The 26,500-nt window shown below is 39.4% G+C and overlaps 22 non-coding genes across 22 annotated transcripts; 15 read left to right on the top strand and 7 right to left on the bottom strand.

Annotated features, from left to right (window-relative positions):
- Nucleotides 1-2,874: 2,874 nt before the first annotated feature.
- trnaq-uug (transfer RNA glutamine (anticodon UUG)) lies at nt 2,875-2,946 on the bottom strand. The gene has a single exon. It is a non-coding gene; the product is annotated as a tRNA-Gln (tRNA).
- Nucleotides 2,947-4,783: 1,837 nt separating this feature from the next.
- Nucleotides 4,784-4,855, bottom strand: trnaq-uug (transfer RNA glutamine (anticodon UUG)). The gene has a single exon. It is a non-coding gene; the product is annotated as a tRNA-Gln (tRNA).
- A 742-nt stretch (nt 4,856-5,597) lies between these two features.
- Nucleotides 5,598-5,670, top strand: trnaf-gaa (transfer RNA phenylalanine (anticodon GAA)). Its single transcript has one exon. It is a non-coding gene; the product is annotated as a tRNA-Phe (tRNA).
- Nucleotides 5,671-6,527: 857 nt separating this feature from the next.
- Nucleotides 6,528-6,599, top strand: trnaq-cug (transfer RNA glutamine (anticodon CUG)). Its single transcript has one exon. It is a non-coding gene; the product is annotated as a tRNA-Gln (tRNA).
- Nucleotides 6,600-6,934: 335 nt separating this feature from the next.
- Nucleotides 6,935-7,007, bottom strand: trnaf-gaa (transfer RNA phenylalanine (anticodon GAA)). Its single transcript has one exon. It is a non-coding gene; the product is annotated as a tRNA-Phe (tRNA).
- Nucleotides 7,008-7,616: 609 nt separating this feature from the next.
- trnaq-cug (transfer RNA glutamine (anticodon CUG)) lies at nt 7,617-7,688 on the top strand. Its single transcript has one exon. It is a non-coding gene; the product is annotated as a tRNA-Gln (tRNA).
- Nucleotides 7,689-9,272: 1,584 nt separating this feature from the next.
- Nucleotides 9,273-9,344, top strand: trnaq-cug (transfer RNA glutamine (anticodon CUG)). Its single transcript has one exon. It is a non-coding gene; the product is annotated as a tRNA-Gln (tRNA).
- A 217-nt stretch (nt 9,345-9,561) lies between these two features.
- Nucleotides 9,562-9,634, bottom strand: trnaf-gaa (transfer RNA phenylalanine (anticodon GAA)). The gene has a single exon. It is a non-coding gene; the product is annotated as a tRNA-Phe (tRNA).
- A 608-nt stretch (nt 9,635-10,242) lies between these two features.
- trnaq-cug (transfer RNA glutamine (anticodon CUG)) lies at nt 10,243-10,314 on the top strand. Its single transcript has one exon. It is a non-coding gene; the product is annotated as a tRNA-Gln (tRNA).
- A 1,595-nt stretch (nt 10,315-11,909) lies between these two features.
- trnaq-uug (transfer RNA glutamine (anticodon UUG)) lies at nt 11,910-11,981 on the top strand. The gene has a single exon. It is a non-coding gene; the product is annotated as a tRNA-Gln (tRNA).
- Nucleotides 11,982-12,996: 1,015 nt separating this feature from the next.
- Nucleotides 12,997-13,068, top strand: trnaq-cug (transfer RNA glutamine (anticodon CUG)). The gene has a single exon. It is a non-coding gene; the product is annotated as a tRNA-Gln (tRNA).
- A 300-nt stretch (nt 13,069-13,368) lies between these two features.
- On the top strand, nt 13,369-13,440 carry trnaq-cug (transfer RNA glutamine (anticodon CUG)). The gene has a single exon. It is a non-coding gene; the product is annotated as a tRNA-Gln (tRNA).
- Nucleotides 13,441-13,657: 217 nt separating this feature from the next.
- Nucleotides 13,658-13,730, bottom strand: trnaf-gaa (transfer RNA phenylalanine (anticodon GAA)). The gene has a single exon. It is a non-coding gene; the product is annotated as a tRNA-Phe (tRNA).
- A 1,891-nt stretch (nt 13,731-15,621) lies between these two features.
- trnaq-uug (transfer RNA glutamine (anticodon UUG)) lies at nt 15,622-15,693 on the bottom strand. The gene has a single exon. It is a non-coding gene; the product is annotated as a tRNA-Gln (tRNA).
- A 1,667-nt stretch (nt 15,694-17,360) lies between these two features.
- Nucleotides 17,361-17,432, top strand: trnaq-cug (transfer RNA glutamine (anticodon CUG)). Its single transcript has one exon. It is a non-coding gene; the product is annotated as a tRNA-Gln (tRNA).
- Nucleotides 17,433-18,423: 991 nt separating this feature from the next.
- Nucleotides 18,424-18,495, top strand: trnaq-cug (transfer RNA glutamine (anticodon CUG)). Its single transcript has one exon. It is a non-coding gene; the product is annotated as a tRNA-Gln (tRNA).
- Nucleotides 18,496-19,518: 1,023 nt separating this feature from the next.
- On the top strand, nt 19,519-19,590 carry trnaq-cug (transfer RNA glutamine (anticodon CUG)). Its single transcript has one exon. It is a non-coding gene; the product is annotated as a tRNA-Gln (tRNA).
- A 1,544-nt stretch (nt 19,591-21,134) lies between these two features.
- trnaq-cug (transfer RNA glutamine (anticodon CUG)) lies at nt 21,135-21,206 on the top strand. The gene has a single exon. It is a non-coding gene; the product is annotated as a tRNA-Gln (tRNA).
- A 301-nt stretch (nt 21,207-21,507) lies between these two features.
- Nucleotides 21,508-21,579, top strand: trnaq-cug (transfer RNA glutamine (anticodon CUG)). Its single transcript has one exon. It is a non-coding gene; the product is annotated as a tRNA-Gln (tRNA).
- Nucleotides 21,580-24,509: 2,930 nt separating this feature from the next.
- On the top strand, nt 24,510-24,581 carry trnaq-cug (transfer RNA glutamine (anticodon CUG)). The gene has a single exon. It is a non-coding gene; the product is annotated as a tRNA-Gln (tRNA).
- A 594-nt stretch (nt 24,582-25,175) lies between these two features.
- Nucleotides 25,176-25,248, bottom strand: trnaf-gaa (transfer RNA phenylalanine (anticodon GAA)). Its single transcript has one exon. It is a non-coding gene; the product is annotated as a tRNA-Phe (tRNA).
- Nucleotides 25,249-26,427: 1,179 nt separating this feature from the next.
- trnaq-cug (transfer RNA glutamine (anticodon CUG)) lies at nt 26,428-26,499 on the top strand. The gene has a single exon. It is a non-coding gene; the product is annotated as a tRNA-Gln (tRNA).
- Nucleotide 26,500: the final 1 nt, after the last annotated feature.

Genomic DNA, 26,500 nt, shown 5'->3' with positions numbered 1-26,500 from the left:
CCATAGACTTTTAGATCTTCAGTCTAACGCAGTCTAAAGGGATGAAGAGTTTTGTACCTATGCCTTTCAGCTACACCCAACTAAATAAAGCGTTTCTTACTGTGACGTACTTCTTTGTCTGTACACTCCTCATAGTATTTGAATAAAACTGACTGACAAAAAAAAAAAAACATTTCATGCTGATTCTACTTGTAGAGTCTTCCTCAGAAGAGGCTCATTGATTATGACTTATTGTGGCAAATTGGGCCACAAAGAAAGTGGTCCTGAAGGTGAGGTTCCACTCACTCCTCCACCTTTCCAGACACGTTGTGTCAGGATCTGGTCAAACTTTATTTTGGTAAAGCAGTGAATGTGGCCCTCTCCTGGCGGAACACTGTCACTGTGGCTGTAGATTGTACACTTCAAATAGTGTGGAAAAGTCTTGGAACTGGCTCCATAAAGGTCTTGTGTATTGTACTCCACTGCAATCACAGTTCATTACAGTAAATATACAATCATTGAAAATAAGTGAAATAAGTGAAACCTCTTGATATAGGTCATTTACAATATGTCTGCATGGTGTTGATAATCACATGACCTTGGAGGCAAAACTGTTGCACGCAGCGGTTCCATGGTGTAACGGTAAGCACTCTGGACTCTGAATCCAGCGATCCCAGTTTAAATCTCGGTGGAACCTACAGAACCTTTCTTTAACGTGGTGTATTTTCTCGTGTTTCACTTTCAGTTGTTGTAGACAATTTTCTGCTTAGTGAACAAGACTGTCTTTCACCCCCAAACCTGCATTTTTTGGGGGGGCAGTGAGCACAAGTTATCTAGTATAGACAAAAAATATGTGACAGTGTGTTATGCTCTATTTAGTTGGGTGTAGGTACAAGACCTATGTCTTAGGGCTGTTCAAAACTACATCCTTTTGCCGAAACCAGGTTGAACCAGGACCTTTAGATCTTCAGTCTAACGCTCTCCCAACTGAGCTATTTCGACTTGCAGGAGTTCAATGGTTGCGTTTTTGACGCGTCTAAGAATGGAAACGTGTACAACCGTGAAGGGTCGACATCCTGAGATGCTTTTTTGGGGTACTGATCACAAGTTCTCTACTTGGGCCATAGTAGACCACGGTAGTAGCCCGCCTCTCTGTGTCTCTGCTTTACAGGTAAATCTCACGTCATTCCACATTTTAGGAAACGTTTATATTTATAAAAAAAAATTTCAAGCAAAATTTGTAAATAATGTTGAGCCTAATGTTGTTTTTAAATCCAAAAAGATATCAATGTTTTTTTCCCCTTTATCTGAAACGTTCAAACAAAAAACGAACAAACGAACAAAAAACTTTCGTATATGTATATATATATATACTTTTCTAATAATGCAAAAATAAATAAAAAATAAATAAGGGCCCGTCCTAAAGCAGTAATAAACATGATGCCTTAACTCACTGCTGATACAGATGGGCTGTATATTTAGCTATTACTCTTCGTTTTGGTTAGTGAATGTAGATAATTAGGTTGTATTTTTGTTTCTTTTTGTGGACAAAATATTTATTTGAATATGTTCTGATATTTTAATCACGTTTCCATCAAGAACGGACCAGCCCCTCCGTATTTGATGGCGATGGTCAAAAGCCGATCCGCACGGAGAGCCCTCCCAGCTTCAAGTACCGCTCGGCTCGACCCGCCATCCCTCAAAATCCATGTAAGACAAGTGGTGGAATGAACTTCCCCTGGGTGTCCGAACAGCAGAGTCGCTCGCTGTCTTCAAACCAGACTGAAGACCCTCCTCTTCTGAGAGCACTTGGGCCAATAGTAGAGTGGTCACCTTATTGACTTGTGTTTAGTAGAGTCTAAGATTAGAGGATCTTTAAATTTCGAGTCTATTCAAACTAGTTGAGGTTATTTCTGAGTTAAGAGCAAATGACTTTTGTAAGTCGCTCTGGATAAGAGCTTCTGCTAAATGCCTTAAATGTAAATGTAAATAAGTTGATTATCCTACAATAATACAATTGTTTAATATTGGAGTGTCCTGTGGTGTAGCAGTTCACACACGGGATGTGTAGATATTACATTAAGAGTCTGAACTAGTGTGTCTTCATGTGTGGTTCAATGGTGTAATGGTTAACTCTGAATCCAGCGATCCGAGTTCAAATCTCGGTGGGACCTGATGCTTTTGAGCCCAAAAAATCTTGATAGAGACAGTTCAACTTCAAATGTTTAAATGTTTAGACATTATATTAAACGCTTGAAATAGTGTGGAAAAGTCTTTGGCAAGCCCGTATTATATCTCTTTATGGCATTTTCCGCTCATCGTGTTTTGGCGTCCATTGAAATGGGCATGAAAAAAATACTGTTACAGAACCTTTCTTTAACGTGGTGTATTTTCTCGTGTTTCACTTTCAGTTGTTGTAGATGTTTTTCTGCTTAGTGAACAAGACTGTCTTTCACCCCCAAAACTGCATTTTTTGGGGGGGCAGTGAGCACAAGTTATCTAGTATAGACAAAAAATATGTGACAGTGTGTTATGCTCTGTTTAGTTGGGTGTAGGTACAAGACCTATGTCTTAGGGCTGTTCAAAACTACATCCTTTTGCCGAAACCAGGTTGAACCAGGACCTTTAGATCTTCAGTCTAACGCCCTCCCAACAGAACTATTTCGGCTTGTGCAACAGGTGTAGAGTGTGTTGTTGATGGGTCTATGAATTATGTATATGAGAAGTATACGAGCTTGAGGGGTCTACATCCTGAGAGCCTAATGGAGACAAAATAGTTCAAACCCCCAGTGTCCATTGCAATGCACATGTCTACACCCAACTAAAGAGAGCATTACTCACTACTTCACCAAGCAGAAGAATGTCTACAGTAATTGAAAGTGAACACATTCCCGCAGGTTCCACCGAGATTTGAACTCGGATCACTGGATTCAAAGTCCAGAGTGCTAACCATTACACCATGGAACCACTGTATGCAACGGCTTTGCCTCCAAGGTAGGATATATAGGAAAACAATCTTCTGTATTAAGTAAAATCTATCAATGTAGGCAGTTTATAATGTTTTGGTCATTAAATTATATTATATTTTCTATTACCTCGGAGGCAACTTTTTCCCATGTAGGGGTTCCATAGTGTTGGTTAGCGCTCTGGAAAAATCTAATGTCATTCTATATTTTCAGAAACATAAAACAATGTAGCACATTTCAGATCACTGGTTCTGCATTTAAACCTTGATGCATTTTTTCTTCAGGAAAGGCTTATCGGTGCAGTGTCTCATGAGATATGCAAAGGATGTGATTGTGACCTGCTTTCTATTTTACACTTGTTGGTGTTGGTAATTTCCACTAGTCATTGAGGTTGCAGTAAAAGTGTAATTGATCAGCATTAATTATTTATTGTTGTACAATTCACTTGTTTTGCTGAAATGCTATAAGGAATATGTGTGAAAATATGTGTGCATAATCCATCAGATGTCATCCATGCATAATCTACTAAAAACAGAGAGCATGATTTTTTATGCAGTTAATTAATTTAGTAGTTGTTGTGAATTACTTACATGTAGACATGACTGAACAATGCTTTTAATTATTTCAATGAAATGTTTTTGTGTTTAGTCAGTCAAACTCTGTGAGGAGTGTGTGTGTGTGAAAATGTCTGTTATGTAATGGTGAGTAATGCTATATTTAGATGGGTGTACAGTGTAGGTCTTAGTGTACAAAACACTGCCTCAGTCCTTCTGTCGAAACCCAGGATCGACCCATAGACTTTTAGATCTTCAGTCTAACGCAGTCTAAAGGGATGAAGAGTTTTGTACCTATGCCTTTCAGCTACACCCAACTAAATAAAGCGTTTCTTACTGTGACGTACTTCTTTGTCTGTACACTCCTCATGGTATTTGAATAAAACTGACTGACAAAAAAAAAAAAAACATTTCATGCTGATTCTACTTGTAGAGTCTTCCTCAGAAGAGGCTCATTGATTATGACTTATTGTGGCAAATTGGGCCACAAAGAAAGTGGTCCTGAAGGTGAGGTTCCACTCACTCCTCCACCTTTCCAGACACGTTGTGTCAGGATCTGGTCAAACTTTATTTTGGTAAAGCAGTGAATGTGGCCCTCTCCTGGCGGAACACTGTCACTGTGGCTGTAGATTGTACACTTCAAATAGTGTGGAAAAGTCTTGGAACTGGCTCCATAAAGGTCTTGTGTATTGTACTCCACTGCAATCACAGTTCATTACAGTAAATATACAATCATTGAAAATAAGTGAAATAAGTGAAACCTCTTGATATAGGTCATTTACAATATGTCTGCATGGTGTTGATAATCACATGACCTTGGAGGCAAAAATGTTGCACGCAGTGGTTCCATGGTGTAATGGTAAGCACTCTGGACTCTGAATCCAGCGATCCCAGTTTAAATCTCGGTGGAACCTACAGAACCTGTCTTTAACGTGGTGTATTTTCTCGTGTTTCACTTTCAGTTGTTGTAGACGTTTTTCTGCTTAGTGAACAAGACTGTCTTTCACCCCTAAACCTGCATTTTTTGGGGGGGCAGTGAGCACAAGTTATCTAGTATAGACAAAAAATATGTGACAGTGTGTTATGCTCTATTTAGTTGGGTGTAGGTACAAGACCTATGTCTTAGGGCTGTTCAAAACTACACCCTTTTGCCCAAACCAGGTTGAACCAGGACCTTTAGATCTTCAGTCTAACGCCCTCCCAAATGAACTATTTCGGCTTGTGCAACATTACTTCACCAAGCAGAAAAATGTCTACAGTAATTGAAAGTGAAAACATTCCCGCAGGTTCCACCGAGATTTGAACTCGGATCACTGGATTCAAAGTCCAGAGTGCTAACCATTACACCATGGAACCACTGTATGCAACAGCTTTGCCTCCAAGGTAATAGAAAATAATAAAATGACCAACTCTATGCAGAAACATTGTAAATGACATATATTAAGAGGTTTCACTTATTTCACTTATTTTCAATGATTGTATATTTACTGTAATGTACTGTGATTGCAGCGGAGTACATTACACAAGACCTTTATGGAGCCAGTTCATGATCCATCAAGACTTGCCCAAGACTTATCAAATATTTCTTTTCTATCAAGTTCATGTGCATGTTCAGAACCATACACAGACTCTAACACAAGTAGACATCCAGTTCCAGATGTTTAGAAAAAACTCAGAACCATACACAGACTCTAACACAAGTAGACATCCAGTTCCAGATGTTTAGGAAAAACTCAGCCTTATTTTTCTTTTTATGGCATTTTACGCTTATCGTGTTGTGAGGTCCATTGAAATGGACATGAAAAAAATACTGTTAAAACACGAGTTAGAATCACAATCAGTTTAAAACATTTTTTGTCTCAGCAAAAAATGCGGGTTACGAAAGTACATGTGAAAAAGCAAAAAACTACAACCCTGGTCAAAACGAGAGAAAGCACTAGTTCAGTGTCTTAGGCACATTAACTTCTCAACCATGACCCTGGCTCCGAGCCACGGAGGTGAATTGAACTCGGCAGGATCTCAGGATGTCGACCCTTAACCATTGTTCACATTTTCATTGATAGACGCGTCAACAACGCAAACCAACAAACTTTCACACGCCGAAATAGCTCAGTTGGGAGAGCGTTAGACTGAAGATCTAAAGGTCCCTGGTTCGATCCCGGGTTTCGGCAGAAGGGGTGCAGAGTTTTGTACCCATGCCTTGCAGCTACACCCAACTAAATAAAGTATTGCTCACTTGTTTCTCACTTATTACAATGCTGACGTATTTCTGACTTACTTCTTTGTCTACAGACGTTTTGAGACACACTCCTCATAGGATCTGAATAAAACTGACCGATCAAAAAAAAAATATATATGCTGATTGTACTTGTTGAGTCTTCTTCAGAAGAAGCGCACTGATTATGACTTATTGTGGCAAACTGAGCCACAAAAAAAGTGGTCCTTAAAGGGAGGTTCCACTCACTCCTCCACCTTTCAATCCACGCTGTGTCAGGATCTGATCAAACTTTGGTAAAGCAGTGAATGTTGCCCTCTCCTGACGAAACACTGTCACTGTGGCTGTAGATTGTTGTTTAGAAGAAGAGTCGGCTTTTCTCCATATGTTTGATGAACAGGTGAAGGTCTCTCACCTGCCTGAAGATTCACACAGTTCACACACGGGATGTGTAGATCTTACATTAAGAGTCTGAACTAGTGTGCTGGACCTGATGCTTTTGGGAAAAGGCTTGATGGAGACAGCTCACCCGAAATATTTAAACATTATATTAAACTCTTGAAATAGCACTATATAGTAGAGTGGTCACCTTATTGACTTGTGTTTAGTAGAGTCTAAGATTAGAAGGATCTTTAAATTTTAGCCTATTTAAACTAGCTGGGTTATTTCTGAGTTAATAGCAAATTACTTTTGTAAGTCCCTCTGGATAAGCAGCAGTTCGCACACGGGATGTGTAGATATTGCATGAAAATCTTGAACTAGTCTTCACGTGTAGCGTCCGTGGACGAGAAGCATGAACCTTGTGGTTGTACTGGTTCCATGGTGTAATGGTTAGCACTCTGGACTCTGAATCCAGCGATCCGAGTTCAAATCTCGGTGGGACCTGATGCTTTTGGGAAAAGTCTTGATGGAGACAGTTCACCCGAAATGTTTAGAGATGATATTTAACGCTTGAAATAGTGTGGAAAAGTTTTGGGCAAGTCTTGATGGATCCTGAACTGGCTCCATAAAGGTCTTGTGTATTGTACTCCACTGCAGTCACAGTTCATTACAGTAAATATACAAACATTGAAAGCAAGTGAAAAGAGTGAAATCTCTTAATATAGGTCATTTACAATGTGTCTGCACCGAGTTAATTATTTTATTATTTTCTATTACAGAGAATTTCCCCACTGCGGGACTAATAAAGGACTATCTTAGGTACAAAAGACCACCCCTTCTGCCGAAACCCGGGATCGAACCAGGGACCTTTAGATCTTCAGTCTAACGCTCTCCCAACTGAGCTATTTCGGCTCGTAGGAGTTCCATGGTTGCGTTTTTGACGCGTCTAAGAATGGAAAAGTGTACAACCGTGAAGGGTCGACATCCTGAGATGCTTTTTTTGGGGTAGTGATCACAAGTTCTCTACTTGGGCCACAGTAGACCACGGTAGTAGCCCGCCTCTCTGTGTTTCTGCTTTACAGGTAAATCTCACGTCATTCCACATTTTAGGAAACGTTTATATTTATAAAAAAAAAAATTCAAACCAAATTTGTATATAATGTTGAGCCTAATGTTGTTTTTAAATCCAAAAAGAAATCAATGTTTTTTTCTCTTTATCTCAAACTTTCAAACAAAAAACGAACAAACGAACAAAAAACTTTCGTTATTTCGTTAAGGTTATTTCTGAGTTAATACCAAATCACTTTTGTAAGTCGCTCTGGATAAGAGCTTCTGCTAAATGCCTTAAATGTAAATAAGTTGATTATCCTACAATAATACAATTGATTAATATTTGAGTGTCCTGTGGTGTAGCAGTTCACACACGGGATGTGTAGATATTACATTAAGAGTCTGAACTAGTGTGCTTTATCTTAACGTGTAGCCTCTGTGGACGAGAAGCATGAACGTTGTGGGTGTACTGGTTCCATGGTGTAATGGTTAGCACTCTGGACTCTGAATCCAGCGATCCGAGTTCAAATCTCGGTGGGACCTGATGCTTTTGGGAAAAGTCTTGATGGAGACAGTTCACCCGAAATGTTTAGAGATGATATTTAACGCTTGAAATAGTGTGGAAAAGTCTTGGGCAAGTCTTGATAGATCCTGAACTGGCTCCATAAAGGTCTTGTGTATTGTACTCCACTGCAGTCACAGTTCATTACAGTAAATATACAAACATTGAAAGCAAGTGAAAAGAGTGAAATCTCTTAATATAGGTCATTTACAATGTGTCTGCACCGAGTTAATTATTTTATTATTTTCTATTACAGAGAATTTCCCCACTGCGGGACTAATAAAGGACTATCTTAGGTACAAAAGACCAGCCCTTCTGCAGAAACCCGGGATCGAACCAGGGACATTTAGAGCTTCAGTCTAACGCTCTCCCCACTGAGCTATTTCGGCTTGTAAGAGTTCACTGGTTGCGTTTTTTGACGCGTCTAAGAATGGAAACGTGTACAACCGTGAAGGGTCGACATCCTGAGATGCTATTTTGGGGTAGTGATCACAAGTTCTCTACTTGGGCCATAGTAGACCACGGTAGTAGCCCGCCTCCCAGTGTCTCTGCTTTACAGGTAAATCTCACGTCATTCCACATTTTAGGAAACGTTTATATTTATAAAAAAAATTTTCAAGCCAAATTTGTAAATAATGTTGAGCCTAATGTTGTTTTTAAAACCAAAAAGATATCAATGTTTTTTTTTCCCCTTTATCTGAAACGTTCAAACAAACAACGAACAAACGAACAAAAAACTTTCGTATATATATATATATATATATATATATATATATATATATATATATACTTTTCTAATAATGCAAAAATAAATAAATAAGGGCCTGTACTCAAGCAGTAATAAACATGATGCCTTAACTCACTGCTGATACAGATGGGCTGTATATTTAGCTATTACTCTTCGTTTTGGTTAGTGAATGTAGATAATTAGGTTGTATTTTTGTTTCTTTTTGTGGACAAAATATTTATTTGAATATGTTCTGATATTTTAATCACGTTTCCATCAAGAACGGACCAGCCCCTCCGTATTTGATGGCGATGGTCAAAAGCCGATCCGCACGGAGAGCCCTCCCAGCTTCAAGTACCGCTCGGCTCGACCCGCCATCCCTCAAAATCCATGTAAGACAAGTGGTGGAATGAACTTCCCCTGGGTGTCCGAACAGCAGAGTCGCTCGCTGTCTTCAAACCAGACTGAAGACCCTCCTCTTCTGAGAGCACTTGGGCCAATAGTAGAGTGGTCACCTTATTGACTTGTGTTTAGTAGAGTCTAAGATTAGAGGATCTTTAAATTTCGAGTCTATTCAAACTAGTTGAGGTTATTTCTGAGTTAAGAGCAAATGACTTTTGTAAGTCGCTCTGGATAAGAGCTTCTGCTAAATGCCTTAAATGTAAATGTAAATAAGTTGATTATCCTACAATAATACAATTGTTTAATATTGGAGTGTCCTGTGGTGTAGCAGTTCACACACGGGATGTGTAGATATTACATTAAGAGTCTGAACTAGTGTGCTGTGTCTTAACGTGTAGCCTCTGTGGACGAGAAGCATGAACATTGTGGTTGTACTGGTTCCATGGTGTAATGGTTAGCACTCTGGACTCTGAATCCAGCGATCCGAGTTCAAATCTCGGTGGGACCTGCGGAAACCTTTTTAAGGTGGTGTGATTTCTTGTGTTTCACTTTCAGTTGTTGTAGAGGATTTTCTGCTTAGTGAACAAGACTGTCTTTCACCCCAAAACAGCATATATTGGGGGGGAGTGAGCACAAGGTATCTAGTATAGACATAAAAATATGTGATGGTGAGTAATGCTTTAATGTAATGGGTAGAAGGCAGGGGTACAAAACTACACCCCTTCTGCCGAAACCCGGGATCGAACCAGGGACCTTTAGATCTTCAGTCTAACGCTCTCCCAACTGAGCTATTCCGGCTTGCAGGAGTTCAATGGTTGCGTTTTTGACGCGTCTAAGAATGGAAAAGTGTACAACCGTGAAGGGTAGACATCCTGAGATGCTTTTTTGGGGTAGTGATCACAAGTTCTCTACTTGGGCCACAGTAGACCACGGTAGTAGCCCGCCTCTCTGTGTCTCTGCTTTACAGGTAAATCTCACGTCATTCCACATTTTAGGAAACGTTTATATTTATAAAAAAAAAAAATCAAACCAAATTTGTAAATAATGTTGAGCCTAATGTTGTTTTTAAATCCAAAAAGAAATCAATGTTTTTTTCTCTTTATATCAAACGTTCAAACAAAAAACGAACAAACGAACAAAAAACTTCCGTTATTTCGTTAAGGTTATTTCTGAGTTAATACCAAATCACTTTTGTAAGTCGCTCTGGATAAGAGCTTCTGCTAAATGCCTTAAATGTAAATAAGTTGATTATCCTACAATAATACAATTGTTTAATATTTGAGTGTCCTGTGGTGTAGCAGTTCACACACGGGATGTGTAGATATTACATTAAGAGTCTGAACTAGTGTGCTTTATCTTAACGTGTCGCCTCTGTGGACGAGAAGCATGAACGTTGTGGGTGTACTGGTTCCATGGTGTAATGGTTAGCACTCTGAACTCTGAATCCAGCGATCCGAGTTCAAATCTCGGTGGGACCTGATGCTTTTGGGAAAAGTCTTGATGGAGACAGTTCACCCGAAATGTTTAGAGATTATATTTAACGCTTGAAATAGTGTGGAAAAGTCTTGGGCAAGTCTTGACGGATCCTGAACTGGCTCCATAAAGGTCTTGTGTATTGTACTCCACTGCAGTCACAGTTCATTACAGTAAATATACAAACATTGAAAGCAAGTGAGAAGAGTGAAACCTCTTAATATAGGTCATTTACAATGTGTCTGCACCGAGTTAATTATTTTATTATTTTCTATTACAGAGAATTTCCCCACTGCGGGACTAATAAAGGACTATCTTAGGTACAAAAGACCACCCCTTCTGCAGAAACCCGGGATCGAACCAGGGACCTTTAGATCTTCAGTCTAACGCTCTCCCAACTGAGCTATTTCGGCTTGCAGGAGCTCAATGGTTGCGTTTTTGACGCGTCTAAGAATGGAAACGTGTACAACCGTGAAGGGTCGACATCCTGAGATGCTTTTTTGGGGTAGTGATCACAAGTTCTCTACTTGGGCCATAGTAGACCACGGTAGTAGCCCGCCTCCCTGTGTCTCTGCTTTACAGGTAAATCTCACGTCATTCCACATTTTAGGAAACGTTTATATTTATAAAAAAAATTTTCAAGCCAAATTTGTAAATAATGTTGAGCCTAATGTTGATTTTAAATCCAAAAAGATATCAATGTTTTTTTTCCCCCTTTATCTGAAACGTTCAAACAAACAACGAACAAACGAACAAAAAACTTTCGTATATATATATATATATATATATATATATATATATATATATATATATATATATATATACTTTTCTAATAATGCAAAAATAAATAAATAAGGGCCCGTACTAAAGCAGTAATAAACATGATGCCTTAACTCACTGCTGATACAGATGGGCTGTATATTTAGCTATTACTCTTCGTTTTGGTTAGTGAATGTAGATAATTAGGTTGTATTTTTGTTTCTTTTTGTGGACAAAATATTTATTTGAATATGTTCTGATATTTTAATCACGTTTCCATCAAGAACGGACCAGCCCCTCCGTATGTGATGGCGATGGTCAAAAGCCGATCCGCACGGAGAGCCCTCCCAGCTTCAAGTACAGCTCGGCTCGACCCGCCATCCCTCAAAATCCATGTAAGACAAGTGGTGGAATGAACTTCCCCTGGGTGTCCGAACAGCAGAGTCGCTCGCTGTCTTCAAACCAGACTGAAGACCCTCCTCTTCTGAGAGCACTTGGGCCAATAGTAGAGTGGTCACCTTATTGACTTGTGTTCAGTAGAGTCTAAGATTAGAGGATCTTTAAATTTCGAGTCTATTCAAACTAGTTGAGGTTACTTCTGAGTTAAGAGCAAATGACTTTTGTAAGTCGTTCTGGATAAGAGCTTCTGCTAAATGCCTTAAATGTAAATGTAAATAAGTTGATTATCCTACAATAATACAATTGTTTAATATTGGAGTGCCCTGTGGTGTAGCAGTTCACACACGGGATGTGTAGATATTACATTAAGAGTCTGAACTAGTGTGCTGTGTCTTCACGTGTAGCGTCCGTGGACGAGAAGCATGAACGTTGCGGTTGTACTGGTTCCATGGTGTAATGGTTAGCACTCTGGACTTTGAATCCAGCGATCCGAGTTCAAATCTCGGTGGGACCTGATGCTTTTGGGAAAAGTCTTGATGGAGACAGTTCACCCGAAATGTTTAGAGATGATATTTAACGCTTGAAATAGTGTGGAAAAGTCTTGGGCAAGTCTTGATAGATCCTGAACTGGCTCCATAAAGGTCTTGTGTATTGTACTCCACTGCAGTCACAGTTCATTACAGTAAATATACAAACATTGAAAGCAAGTGAAAAGAGTGAAATCTCTTAATATAGGTCATTTACAATGTGTCTGCACCGAGTTAATTATTTTATTATTTTCTATTACAGAGAATTTCCCCACTGCGGGACTAATAAAGGACTATCTTAGGTACAAAAGACCACCCTTTCTGCAGAAACCCGGGATCGAACCAGGGACCTTTAGATCTTCAGTCTAACGCTCTCCCAACTGAGCTATTTCGGCTTGCAGGAGCTCAATGGTTGCGTTTTTGACGCGTCTAAGAATGGAAACGTGTACAACCGTGAAGGGTCGACATCCTGAGATGCTTTTTTGGGGTAGTGATCACAAGTTCTCTACTTGGGCCATAGTAGACCACGGTAGTAGCCCGCCTCCCTGTGTCTCTGCTTTACAGGTAAATCTCACGTCATTCCACATTTTAGGAAACGTTTATATTTATAAAAAAATTTTTCAAGCCAAATTTGTAAATAATGTTGAGCCTAATGTTGTTTTTAAATCCAAAAAGAAATCAATGTTTTTTTCTCTTTATATCAAACGTTCAAACAAAAAACGAACAAACGAACAAAAAACTTTCGTTATTTCGTTAAGGTTATTTCTGAGTTAATACCAAATCACTTTTGTAAGTCGCTCTGGATAAGAGCTTCTGCTAAATGCCTTAAATGTAAATAAGTTGATTATCCTACAATAATACAATTGTTTAATATTGGAGTGTCCTGTGGTGTAGCAGTTCACACACGGGATGTGTAGATATTACATTAAGAGTCTGAACTAGTGTGCTTTATCTTAACGTGTAGCCTCTGTGGACGAGAAGCATGAACGTTGCGGGTGTATTGGTTCCATGGTGTAATGGTTAGCACTCTGGACTCTGAATCCAGCGATCCGAGTTCAAATCTCGGTGGGACCTGATGCTTTTGGGAAAAGTCTTGATGGAGACAGTTCACCCGAAATGTTTAGAGATGATATTTAACGCTTGAAATAGTGTGGAAAAGTCTTGGGCAAGTCTTGATAGATCCTGAACTGGCTCCATAAAGGTCTTGTGTATTGTACTCCACTGCAGTCACAGTTCATTACAGTAAATATACAATTATTGAAAGTAAGTGAAAAGAGTGAAACCTCTTAATATAGGTCATTTACAATGTGTCTGCACCGAGTTAATTATTTTATTATTTTCTATTACCTTGGAGGCGATGCCAATGGACACAGCGGTTCCATGGTGTAATGGTTAGCACTCTGGACTCTGAATCCAGCGATCCGAGTTCAAATCTCGGTGGGACCTGCGGAAACCTTTTTAAGGTGGTGTGATTTCTTGTGTTTCACTTTCAGTTGTTGTAGAGGATTTTCTGCTTAGTGAACAAGACTGTCTTTCACCCCAAAACAGCATATTTTGGGGGGCAGTGAGCAAAAGGTATCTAGTATAGACATAAAAATATGTGATGGTGAGTAATGCTTTAATGTAATGGGTAGAAGGCAGGGGTACAAAACTAAACCCCTTCTGCCGAAACCCGGGATCGAACCAGGGACCTTTAGATCTTCAGTCTAACGCTCTCCCAACTGAGCTATTTCGGCTTGCAGGAGTTCAATGGTTGCGTTTTTGACGCGTCTAAGAATGGAAAAGTGTACAACCGTGAAGGGTCGACATCCTGAGATGCTTTTTTTGGGGTAGTGATCACAAGTTCTCTACTTGGGCCACAGTAGACCACGGTAGTAGCCCGCCTCTCTGTGTTTCTGCTTTACAGGTAAATCTCACGTCATTCCACATTTTAGGAAACGTTTATATTTATAAAAAAAAAATTCAAACCAAATTTGTATATAATGTTGAGCCTAATGTTGTTTTTAAATCCAAAAAGAAATCAATGTTTTTTTCTCTTTATCTCAAACGTTCAAACAAAAAACGAACAAACGAACAAAAAACTTTCGTATATGTATATATATATACTTTTCTAATAATGCAAAAAAATAAAAAAAATAAATAAGGGCCCGTACTAAAGCAGTAATAAACATGATGCCTTAACTCACTGCTGATACAGATGGGCTGTATATTTAGCTATTACTCTTCGTTTTGGTTAGTGAATGTAGATAATTAGGTTGTATTTTTGTTTCTTTTTGTGGACAAAATATTTATTTGAATATGTTCTGATATTTTAATCACGTTTCCATCAAGAACGGACCAGCCCCTCCGTATTTGATGGCGATGGTCAAAAGCCGATCCGCACGGAGAGCCCTCCCAGCTTCAAGTACCGCTCGGCTCGACCCGCCATCCCTCAAAATCCATGTAAGACAAGTGGTGGAATGAACTTCCCCTGGGTGTCCGAACAGCAGAGTCGCTCGCTGTCTTCAAACAAGACTGAAGACCCTCCTCTTCTGAGAGCACTTGGGCCAATAGTAGAGTGGTCACCTTATTGACTTGTGTTTAGTAGAGTCTAAGATTAGAGGATCTTTAAATTTCGAGTCTATTCAAACTAGTTGAGGTTATTTCTGAGTTAAGAGCAATTGACTTTTGTAAGTCGCTCTGGATAAGAGCTTCTGCTAAATGCCTTAAATGTAAATGTAAATAAGTTGATTATCCTACAATAATACAATTGTTTAATATTGGAGTGTCCTGTGGTGTAGCAGTTCACACACGGGATGTGTAGATATTACATTAAGAGTCTGAACTAGTGTGTCTTCATGTGTGGTTCAATGGTGTAATGGTTAACTCTGAATCCAGCGATCCGAGTTCAAATCTCGGTGGGACCTGATGCTTTTGAGCCCAAAAAATCTTGATGGAGACAGTTCAACTTTAAATGTTTAAATGTTTAGACATTATATTAAACGCTTGAAATAGTGTGGAAAAGTCTTTGGCAAGCCCGTATTATATCTCTTTATGGCATTTTCCGCTCATCGTGTTGTGGCGTCCATTGAAATGGGCATGAAAAAAATACTGTTACAGAACCTTTCTTTAACGTGGTGTATTTTCTCGTGTTTCACTTTCAGTTGTTGTAGACGTTTTTCTGCTTAGTGAACAAGACTGTCTTTCACCCCCAAAACTGCATTTTTTGGGGGGGCAGTGAGCACAAGTTATCTAGTATAGACAAAAAATATGTGACAGTGTGTTATGCTCTATTTAGTTGGGTGTAGGTACAAGACCTATGTCTTAGGGCTGTTCAAAACTACATCCTTTTGTCGAAACCAGGTTGAACCAGGACCTTTAGATCTTCAGTCTAACGCCCTCCCAACAGAACTATTTCGGCTTGTGCAACAGGTGTAGAGTGTGTTGTTGATGGGTCTATGAATTATGTATATGAGAAGTATACGAGCTTGAGGGGTCTACATCCTGAGAGCCTAATGGAGACAAAATAGTTCAAACCCCCAGTGTCCATTGCAATGCACATGTCTACACCCAACTAAACAGAGCATTACTCACTACTTCACCAAGCAGAAAAATGTCTACAGTAATTGAAAGTGAAAACATTCCCGCAGGTTCCACCGAGATTTGAACTCGGATCACTGGATTCAAAGTCCAGAGTGCTAACCATTACACCATGGAACCACTGTATGCAACAGCTTTGCCTCCAAGGTAATAGAAAATAATAAAATGACCAACTCCATGCAGAAACATTGTAAATGACATATATTAAGAGGTTTAACTTATTTCACTTATTTTCAATGTTTGTATATTTACTGTAATGTACTGTGATTGCAGCGGAGTACATTGCACAAGACCTTTATGGAGCCAGTTCATGATCCATCAAGACTTGCCCAAGACTTATCAAATATTTCTTTTCTATCAAGTTCATGTGCATGTTCAGAACCATACACAGACTCTAACACAAGTAGACATCCAGTTCCAGATGTTTAGAAAAAACTCAGAACCATACACAGACTCTAACACAAGTAGACATCCAGTTCCAGATGTTTAGGAAAAACTCAGCCTTATTTTTCTTTTTATGGCATTTTACGCTTATCGTGTTGTGGGGTCCATTGAAATGGACAAAAATACTGTTAAAATACGAGTTAGAATCACAATCAGTTTAAAACATTTTTTGTCTCAGCAAAAAATGCGGGTTACGAAAGTACATGTGAAAAAGCAAAAAAATACAACCCTGGTCAAAACGAGAGAAAGCACTAGTTCAGTGTCTTAGGCACATTAACTTCTCAACCATGACCCTGGCTCCGAGCCACGGAGGTGAATTGAACTCGGCAGGATCTCAGGATGTCGACCCCTAACCATTGTTCACATTTTCATTGATAGACGCGTCAACAACGCAAACCAGCAAACTCCCACTCGACGAAATAGCTCAGTTGGGAGAGCGTTAGACTGAAGATCTAAAGGTCCCTGGTTCGATCCCGGGTTTCGGCAGAAGGGGTGCAGAATTTTGTACCCATGCCTTGCAGCTACACCCAACTAAATAAAGTATTGCTCACTTGTTTCTCACTTATTACAATGCTGACGTATTTCTGACTTACTTCTTTGTCTACAGACGTTTTGAGACACACTCCTCATAGGATCTGAATAAAACTGACCGATCAAAAAAAAAATATATATGCTGATTGTACTTGTTGAGTCTTCTTCAGAAGAAGCGCACTGATTATGACTTATTGTGGCAAACTGAGCCACAAAAAAAGTGGTCCTTAAAGGGAGGTTCCACTCACTCCTCCACCTTTCAATCCACGCTGTGTCAGGATCTGATCAAACTTTGGTAAAGCAGTGAATGTTGCCCTCTCCTGACGAAACACTGTCACTGTGGCTGTAGATTGTTGTTTAGAAGAAGAGTCGGCTTTTCTCCGTATGTTTGATGAACAGGTGAAGGTCTCTCACCTGCCTGAAGATTCACACAGTTCACACACGGGATGTGTAGATCTTACATTAAGAGTCTGAACTAGTGTGCTGGACCTGATGCTTTTGGGAAAAGGCTTGATGGAGACAGCTCACCCGAAATATTTAAACATTATATTAAACGCTTGAAATAGCACTATATAGTAGAGTGGTCACCTTATTGACTTGTGTTTAGTAGAGTCTAAGATTAGAAGGATCTTTAAATTTTAGCCTATTTAAACTAGCTGGGTTATTTCTGAGTTAATAGCAAATTACTTTTGTAAGTCCCTCTGGATAAGCAGCAGTTCGCACACGGGATGTGTAGATATTGCATGAAAATCTTGAACTAGTCTTCACGTGTAGCGTCCGTGGACGAGAAGCATGAACCTTGTGGTTGTACTGGTTCCATGGTGTAATGGTGAGCACTCTGGACTCTGAATCCAGCGATCCGAGTTCAAATCTCGGTGGGACCTGATGCTTTTGGGAAAAGTCTTGATGGAGACAGTTCACCCGAAATGTTTAGAGATGATATTTAACGCTTGAAATAGTGTGGAAAAGTCTTGGGCAAGTCTTGATGGATCCTGAACTGGCTCCATAAAGGTCTTGTGTATTGTACTCCACTGCAGTCACAGTTCATTACAGTAAATATACAAACATTGAAAGCAAGTGAGAAGGGACTAATAAAGTATAAAATATATATTTCTGAGTTAAGAGCAAATTACTTTTGTAAGTCGCTCTAATAAACATGATGCCTTAACTCACTGCTGATACAGATGGGCTGTATATTTAGCTATTACTCTTCGTTTTGGTTAGTGAATGTAGATAATTAGGTTGTATTTTTGTTTCTTTTTGTGGACAAAATATTTATTTGAATATGTTCTGATATTGTAATCACGTTTCCATCAAGAACGGACCAGCCCCTCCGTATTTGATGGCAATGGTCAAAAGCCGATCCGCACGGAGAGCCCTCCCAGCTTCAAGTACCGCTCGGCTCGACCCGCCATCCCTCAAAATCCATGTAAGACAAGTGGTGGAATGAACTTCCCCTGGGTGTCCGAACAGCAGAGTCGCTCGCTGTCTTCAAACCAGACTGAAGACCCTCCAATTCTGAGAGCACTTGGGCCAATAGTAGAGTGGTCACCTTATTGACTTGTGTTTAGTAGAGTCTAAGATTAGAGGATCTTTAAATTTCGAGTCTATTCAAACTAGTTGAGGTTATTTCTGAGTTAAGAGCAAATGACTTTTGTAAGTCGCTCTGGATAAGAGCTTCTGCTAAATGCCTTAAATGTAAATGTAAATAAGTTGATTATCCTACAATAATACAATTGTTTAATATTGGAGTGTCCTGTGGTGTAGCAGTTCACACACGGGATGTGTAGATATTACATTAAGAGTCTGAACTAGTGTGCTGTGTCTTAACGTGTAGCCTCTGTGGACGAGAAGCAGGAACTTTGTGGTTGTACTGGTTCCATGGTGTAATGGTTAGCACTCTGAACTCTGAATCCAGCGATCCGAGTTCAAATCTCGGTGGGACCTGGTGCTTTTGGGAAAAGTCTTGATGGAGACAGTTCACCCGAAATGTTTAGAGATGATATTTAACGCTTGAAATAGTGTGGAAAAGTCTTGGGCAAGTCTTGATGGATCCTGAACTGGCTCCATAAAGGTCTTGTGTATTGTACTCCACTGCAGTCACAGTTCATTACAGTAAATGTACAAACATTGAAAGCAAGTGAATAGAGTGAAATCTCTTAATATAGGTCATTTACAATGTGTCTGCACCGAGTTAATTATTTTATTATTTTCTATTACAGAGAATTTCCCCACTGCGGGACTAATAAAGGCCAATCTTAGGTACAATACAGTACACCTTCCGCCGAAACCGGGGATCGAAACAGGGACCTTTAGATCTTCAGTCTAACGCTCTCCCAACTGAGCTATTTCGGCTTACAGGAGCTTAATGGTTGCGTTTTTGACGCGTCTAAGAATGGAAAAGTGTACAACCGTGAAGGGTCGACATCCTGAGTTACTTTTTTGGGGTAGTGATCACAAGTTCTCTACTTGGGCCACAGTAGACCACGGTAGTAGCCCGCCTCTCTGTGTCTCTGCTTTACAGGTAAATCTCACGTCATTCCACATTTTAGGAAACATTTATATTTATAACATTTTTTTTCAAGGCAAATTTGTAAATAATGTTGAGCCTAATGTTGTTTTTAAAACCAAAAAGAAATCAATGTTTTTTTTCCCCTTTATCTGAAACGTTCAAACAAAAAACGAACAAACGAACAAAAAACGTTCGTTATTTCGTTAAGGTTATTTCTGAGTTAAGAGCAAATGACTTTTGTAAGTCGCTCTGGATAAGAGCTTCTGCTAAATGCCTTAAATGTAAATGTAAATAAGTTGATTATCCTACAATAATACAATTGTTTAATATTGGAGTGTCCTGTGGTGTAGCAGTTCACACACGGGATGTGTAGATATTACATTAAGAGTCTGAACTAGTGTGCTGTATCTTAACGTGTAGCCTCTGTGGACGAGAAGCATGAATGTTGTGGGTGTAATGGTTCCATGGTGTAATGGTTAGCGCTCTGGACTCTGAATCCAGCGATCCGAGTTCAAATCTCGGTGGGACCTGAATGCTTTTGGGAAAAGTCTTGACGGAGACTGTTCGCCCGAAATGTTTAGAGATTATATTTAACGCTTGAAATAGTGTGGAAAAGTCTTGGGCAAGTCTTGATGGATCCTGAACTGGCTCCATAAAGGTCTTGTGTATTGTACTCCACTGCAGTCACAGTTCATTACAGTAAATATACAAACATTGAAAGTAAGTGAAAAGAGTGAAACCTCTTAATATAGGTCATTTACAATGTGTCTGCACCGAGTTAATTATTTTGGGGGGCAGTGAGCACAAGGTATCTAGTATAGATATAAAATAATGCTTTAATGTGATGGGTAGAAGGCATGGGTACAAAACTACACCCCTTCTGCCGAAACCCGGGATCGAACCAGGGACCTTTAGATCTTCAGTCTAACGCTCTCCCAACGGAGCTATTTCGGCTCGCAGGAGTTCAATGGTTGCGTTTTTGACGCGTCTAAGAATGGAAAAGTGTACAACCGTGAAGGGTCGACATCCTGAGATGCTTTTTTGGGGTAGTGATCACAAGTTCTCTACTTGGGCCATAGTAGACCACGGTAGTAGCCCGCCTCTCTGTGTCTCTGCTTTACAGGTAAATCTCAAGTCATTCCACATTTTAGGATACGTTTATATTTATAAAAAAAACTTTTCAAGCCAAATTTGTAAATAATGTTGAGCCTAATGTTGTTTTTAAATCCAAAAAGATATCAATGTTTTTTTCCCCCTTTATCTGAAACGTTCAAACAAAAAACGAACAAACGAACAAAAAACTTTCGTATATATATATATATATATATACATATATACTTTTCTAATAATGCAAAAATAAATAAATAAGGGCCCGTACTAAAGCAGTAATAAACATGATGCCTTGACTCACTGCTGATACAGATGGGCTGTATATTTAGCTATTACTCTTCGTTTTGGTTAGTGAATGTAGATAATTAGGTTGTATTTTTGTTTCTTTTTGTGGACAAAATATTTATTTGAATATATTCTGATATTTTAAACACGTTTCCATCAAGAACGGACCAGCCCCTCCGTACTTGATGGCGATGGTCAAAAGCCGATCCGCACGGAGAGCCCTTCCAGCTTCAAGCACCGCTCGGCTCGACCCGCCATCCCTCAAAATCCATGTAAGACAAGTGGTGGAATGAACTGTCTTCAAACCAGACTGAAGACCCTCCTCTTCTGAGAGCACTTGGGCCAATAGTAGAGTGGTCACCTTATTGACTTGTGTTTAGTAGAGTCTAAGATTAGAGGATCTTTAAATTTCGATTCTATTCAAACTAGTTGAGGTTATTTCTGAGTTAAGAGCAAATGACTTTTGTAAGTCGCTCTGGATAAGAGCTTCTGCTAAATGCTTTAAATGTAAATGTAAATAAGTTGATTATCCTACAATAATGCAATTGTTTAATATTGGAGTGTCCTGTGGTGTAGCAGTTCACACACGGGATGTGTAGATATTACATTAAGAGTCTGAACTAGTGTGTCTTCACGTGTAGCGTCCGTGGACGAGAAGCATGGACGTTGTGCTTGTACTGGTTCCATGGTGTAATGGTTAGCACTCTGGACTCTGAATCCAGCGATCCGAGTTCAAATCTCGGTGGGACCTGAATGCTTTTGGGAAAAGTCTTGACGGAGACTTTTCACCCGAAATGTTTAGAGATTATATTTAACGCTTGAAATAGTGTGGAAAAGTCTTGGGCAAGTCTTGATGGATCCTGAACTGGCTCCATAAAGGTCTTGTGTATTGTACTCCACTGCAGTCACAGTTCATTACAGTAAATATACAATTATTGAAAGTAAGTGAAAAGAGTGAAACCTCTTAATATAGGTCATTTACAATGTGTCTGCACCGAGTTAATTATTTTATTATTTTCTATTACCTTGGAGGCGACGCTGCTGGACACAGCGGTTCCATGGTGTAATGGTTAGCACTCTGGACTCTGAATCCAGCGATCCGAGTTCAAATCTCGGTGGGACCTGCGGAAACCTTTTTAAGGTGGTGTGATTTCTTGTGTTTCACTTTCAGTTGTTGTAGAGGATATTCTGCTTAGTGAACAAGACTGTCTTTCACCCCAAAACAGCATATTTTGGGGGGCAGTGAGCACAATTTATCTAGTATAGACATAAAAATATGCGATGGTGAGTAATGCTTTAATGTAATGGGTAGAAGGCATGGGTACAAAACTACACCCCTTCTGCCGAAACCCGGGATCGAGCCAGGGACCTTTAGATTTTCAGTCTAACGCTCTCCTAACTGAGCTATTTTGGCTTGTAGGAGTTCAATGGTTGCGTTTTTGATGCGTCTAAGAATGGAAAAGTGTACAACCGTGAAGGGTAGACATCCTGAGATGCTTTTTTGGGGTATTGATCACAAGTTCTCTACTTGGGCCACAGTAGACCACGGTAGTAGCCCGCCTCTCTGTGTCTCTGCTTTACAGGTAAATCTCAGGGCATTCCACATTTTAGGAAACGTTTATATTTATAAAAAAAAAATTTCAAGCCAAATTTGTAAATAATGTTGAGTGTAATGTTGTTTTTAAATCCAAAAAGATATCAATGTTTTTTTCCCCTTTATCTGAAACGTTCAAACAAAAAACGAACAAACGAACAAAAAACTTTCGTATATATATATATATATATATATATATATATATATATATATATATATATATATATATATATATACTTTTCTAATAATGCAAAAATAAATAAAATAAATAAGGGCCCATACTAAAGCAGGAATAAACATGATGCCTTAACTCACTGCTGATACAGATGGGCTGTATATTTAGCTATTACTCTTCGTTTTGGTTAGTGAATGTAGATAATTAGGTTGTATTTTTGTTTCTTTTTGTGGACAAAATATTTATTTGAATATGTTCTGATATTTTAATCACGTTTCCATCAAGAACGGACCAGCCCCTCCGTATTTGATGGCGATGGTCAAAAGCCGATCCGCACGGAGAGCCCTCCCAGCTTCAAGCACCGCTCGGCTCCACCCGCCATCCCTCAAAATCCATGTAAGACAAGTGGTGGAATGAACTTCCCCTGGGTGTCCGAACAGCAGAGTCGCTCGCTGTCTTCAAACCAGACTGAAGACCCTCCTCTTCTGAGAGCACTTGGGCCAATAGTAGAGTGGTCACCTTATTGACTTGTGTTTAGTAGAGTCTAAGATTAGAGGATCTTTAAATTTCGAGTCTATTCAAACTAGTTGAGGTTACTTCTGAGTTAAGAGCAAATGACTTTTGTAAGTCGCTCTGGATAAGAGCTTCTGCTAAATGCCTTAAATGTAAATGTAAATAAGTTGATTATCCTACAATAATACAATTGTTTAATATTGGAGTGTCCTGTGGTGTAGCAGTTCACACACGGGATGTGTAGATATTACATTAAGAGTCTGAACTAGTGTGCTGTGTCTTCACGTGTAGCGTCCGTGGACGAGAAGCATGAACGTTGCGGTTGTACTGGTTCCGTGGTGTAATGGTTAGCACTCTGGACTCTGAATCCAGCGATCCGATTTCAAATCTCGGTGGGACCTGCGGAAACCTTTTTAAGGTGGTGTGATTTCTTGTGTTTCACTTTCAGTTGTTGTAGAGGATTTTCTGCTTAGTGAACAAGACTGTCTTTCACCCCAAAACAGCATATTTTGGGGGGCAGTGAGCACAAGGTATCTAGTATAGACATAAAAATATGTGATGGTGAGTAATGCTTTAATGTAATGGGTAGAAGGCATGGGTACAAAACTACACCCCTTCTGCCGAAACCCGGGATCGAACCAGGGACCTATAGATCTTCAGTCTAACGCTCTCCCAAATGAGATATTTCGACTTGCAGGAGCTCAATCGTTGCGTTTTTTGCGATGTATTTCGGTGTAGTGATCACAAGTTCTCTACTTGGGCCACAGTAGACCACGATAGTAGCCCGCCTCTCTGTGTCTCTGCTTTACAGGTAAATCTCACGTTATTCCACATTTTAGGAAACATTTATATTTATAACATTGTTTTTCAAGCCAAATTTGTAAATAATGTTGAGCCTAATGTTGTTTTTAAATCCAAAAAGATATCAATGTTTTTTTCCCCTTTATCTGAAACGTTCAAACAAAAAACGAACAAATGAACAAAAAACTTTCGTATATATATATATATATATATATATATATATATATATATATATATATATATATATACTTTTCTAATAATTAAAAAAAAAAAAATAAGGGCCCGTTCTAAAGCAGTAATAAATATGATGCCTTAACTCACTGCTGATACAGATGGGCTGTATATTTAGCTATTACTCATCGTTTTGGTTAGTGAATGTAGACAATTAGGTTGTATTTTTGTTTCTTTTTGTGGACAAAATATTTCTTTGAATATATTCTGATATTTTAAACACGTTTCCATCAAGAACGGACAAGCCCCTCCGTACTTGATGGCGATGGTCAAAAGCCGATCCGCACGGAGAGCCCTCCCAGCTTCAATTACCGCTCGGCTCGACCCGCCATCCCTCAAAATCCATGTAAGACAAGTGGTGGAATGAACTTCCCCTGGGTGTCCGAACAGCAGAATCGCTCTCTGTCTTCAAACCAGACTGAAGACTCTCCTCTTCTGAGAGCACTTGGGCCAATAGTAGAGTGGTCACCTTATTGACTTGTGTTTAGTAGAGTCTAAGATTAGAGGATCTTTAAATTTCGAGTCTATTCAAACTAGTTGAGGTTATTTCTGAGTTAAGAGCAAATGACTTTTGTAAGTCGCTCTGGATAAGAGCTTCTGCTAAATGCCTTAAATATTGGAGTGTCCTGTGGTGTAGCAGTTCACACACGGGATGTGTAGATATTACATTAAGGGTGTGAACTAGTGTGTCTTCATGTGTAGCGTCTGTAGACGAGAAGCATGAACGCTGTGGTTGTACTGGTTCCATGGTGTAATGGTAAGCACTCTGGACTCTGAATCCAGCGATCCGAGTTCAAATCTCGGTGTGACCTGATGCTTTCGGGAAAAGTCTTGATGGAGACAGTTCACCCGAAATGTTTAGAGATAGGTGTAGGGGTAACGCTTGAAATAGTGTGGAAAAGTCTTGGGCAAGTCTTGATAGATCCTGAACTGGCTCCATAAAGGTCTTGTGTATTGTACTCCACTGCAGTCAATGTTCATTACAGTAAATATACAATTATTGAAAGTAAGTGAAAAGAGTGAAACCTCTTAATACAGGTCATTTACAATGTGTCTGCACCGAGTTAATTATTTTATTATTTTCTATTACCTTGGAGGCGATGCTGCTGGACACAGCGGTTCCACAGTGTAATGGTTAGCACTCTGGACTCTGAATCCAGCGATCCGATTTCAAATCTCGGTGGGACCTGTGGAAACCTTTTTAAGGTGGTGTGATTTCTTGTGTTTCACTTTCAGTTGTTGTAGAGGATTTTCTGCTTAGTCAACAAGACTTTCTTTCACCCCAAAACAGCATATTTTGGGGGGCAGTGAGCACAAGGTATCTAGTATAGACATAAAAATATGTGATGGTGAGTAATGCTTTAATGTAATGGGTAGAAGGCATGGGTAAAAAACTACACCCCTTCTGCCGAAACCCGGGATCGAACCAGGGACCTTTAGATCTTCAGTCTAACGCTCTCCCAACTGAGCTATTTCGGCTTGCAGGAGTTCAATGGTTGCGTTTTTGACGCGTCTAAGAATGGAAAAGTGTACAACCGTGAAGGGTAGACATCCTGAGATGCTTTTTTGGGGTAGTGATCACAAGTTCTCTACTTGGGCCACAGTAGACCACGGTAGTAGCCCGCCTCTCTGTGTCTCTGCTTTACAGGTAAATCTCACGTCATTTCACATTTTAGGAAATATTTATATGTATAAAAAAAATTTTCAAGCCAAATTTGTAAATAATGTTGAGCCTAATGTTGTTTTTAAAACCAAAAAGAAATCAATGTTTTTTTCCCCCCTTTATCTGAAATGTTCAAACAAAAAACGAACAAACGAACAAAAAACTTTCGTATATATATATATATATATATATATATATATATATATATATACTTTTTCTAATAATGCAAAATAAATAAATAAATAAATAAGGGCCCGTCCTAAAGCAGTAATAAACATGATGCCTTAACTCACTGCTGATACAGATGGGCTGTTTATTTTGCTATTACTCTTCGTTTTGGTTAGTGAATGTAGATAATTAGGTTGTATTTTTGTTTCTTTTTGTGGACAAAATATTTATTTGAATATGTTCTGACATTTTAATCACGTTTCCATCAAGAACGGACCAGCCCCTCCGTATTTGATGGCGATGGTCAAAAGCCGATCCGCACGGAGAGCCCTCCCAGCTTCAAGTACCGCTCGGCTCGACCCGCCATCCCTCAAAATCCATGTAAGACAAGTGGTGGAATGAACTTCCCCTGGGTGTCCGAACAGCAGAGTCGCTCGCTGTCTTCAAACCAGACTGAAGACCCTTCTTTTCTGAGAGCACTTGGGCCAATAGTAGAGTGGTCACCTTATTGACTTGTGTTTAGTAGAGTCTAAGATTAGAGGATCTTTAAATTTCGAGTCTATTCAAACTAGTTGAGGTTATTTCTGAGTTAAGAGCAAATGACTTTTGTAAGTCGCTCTGGATAAGAGCTTCTGCTAAATGCCTTAAATGTAAATGTAAATAAGTTGATTATCCTACAATAATACAATTGTTTAATATTTGAGTGTCCTGTGGTGTAGCAGTTCACACACGGGATGTGTAGATATTACATTAAGAGTCTGAACTAGTGTGCTTTATCTTAACGTGTAGCCTCTGTGGACGAGAAGCATGACCGTTGTGGGTGTACTGGTTCCATGGTGTAATGGTTAGCACTCTGGACTCTGAATCCAGCGATCCGAGTTCAAATCTCGGTGGGACCTG

The sequence above is a fragment of the Salminus brasiliensis genome, chromosome 24, assembly GCF_030463535.1.
Source record: "Salminus brasiliensis chromosome 24, fSalBra1.hap2, whole genome shotgun sequence".
Classification (NCBI taxonomy): Eukaryota; Metazoa; Chordata; class Actinopteri; order Characiformes; family Bryconidae; genus Salminus; species Salminus brasiliensis.
Note: the sequence above shows the minus strand (reverse complement) of the source record. Positions and strands in the feature narration are given on the sequence as shown.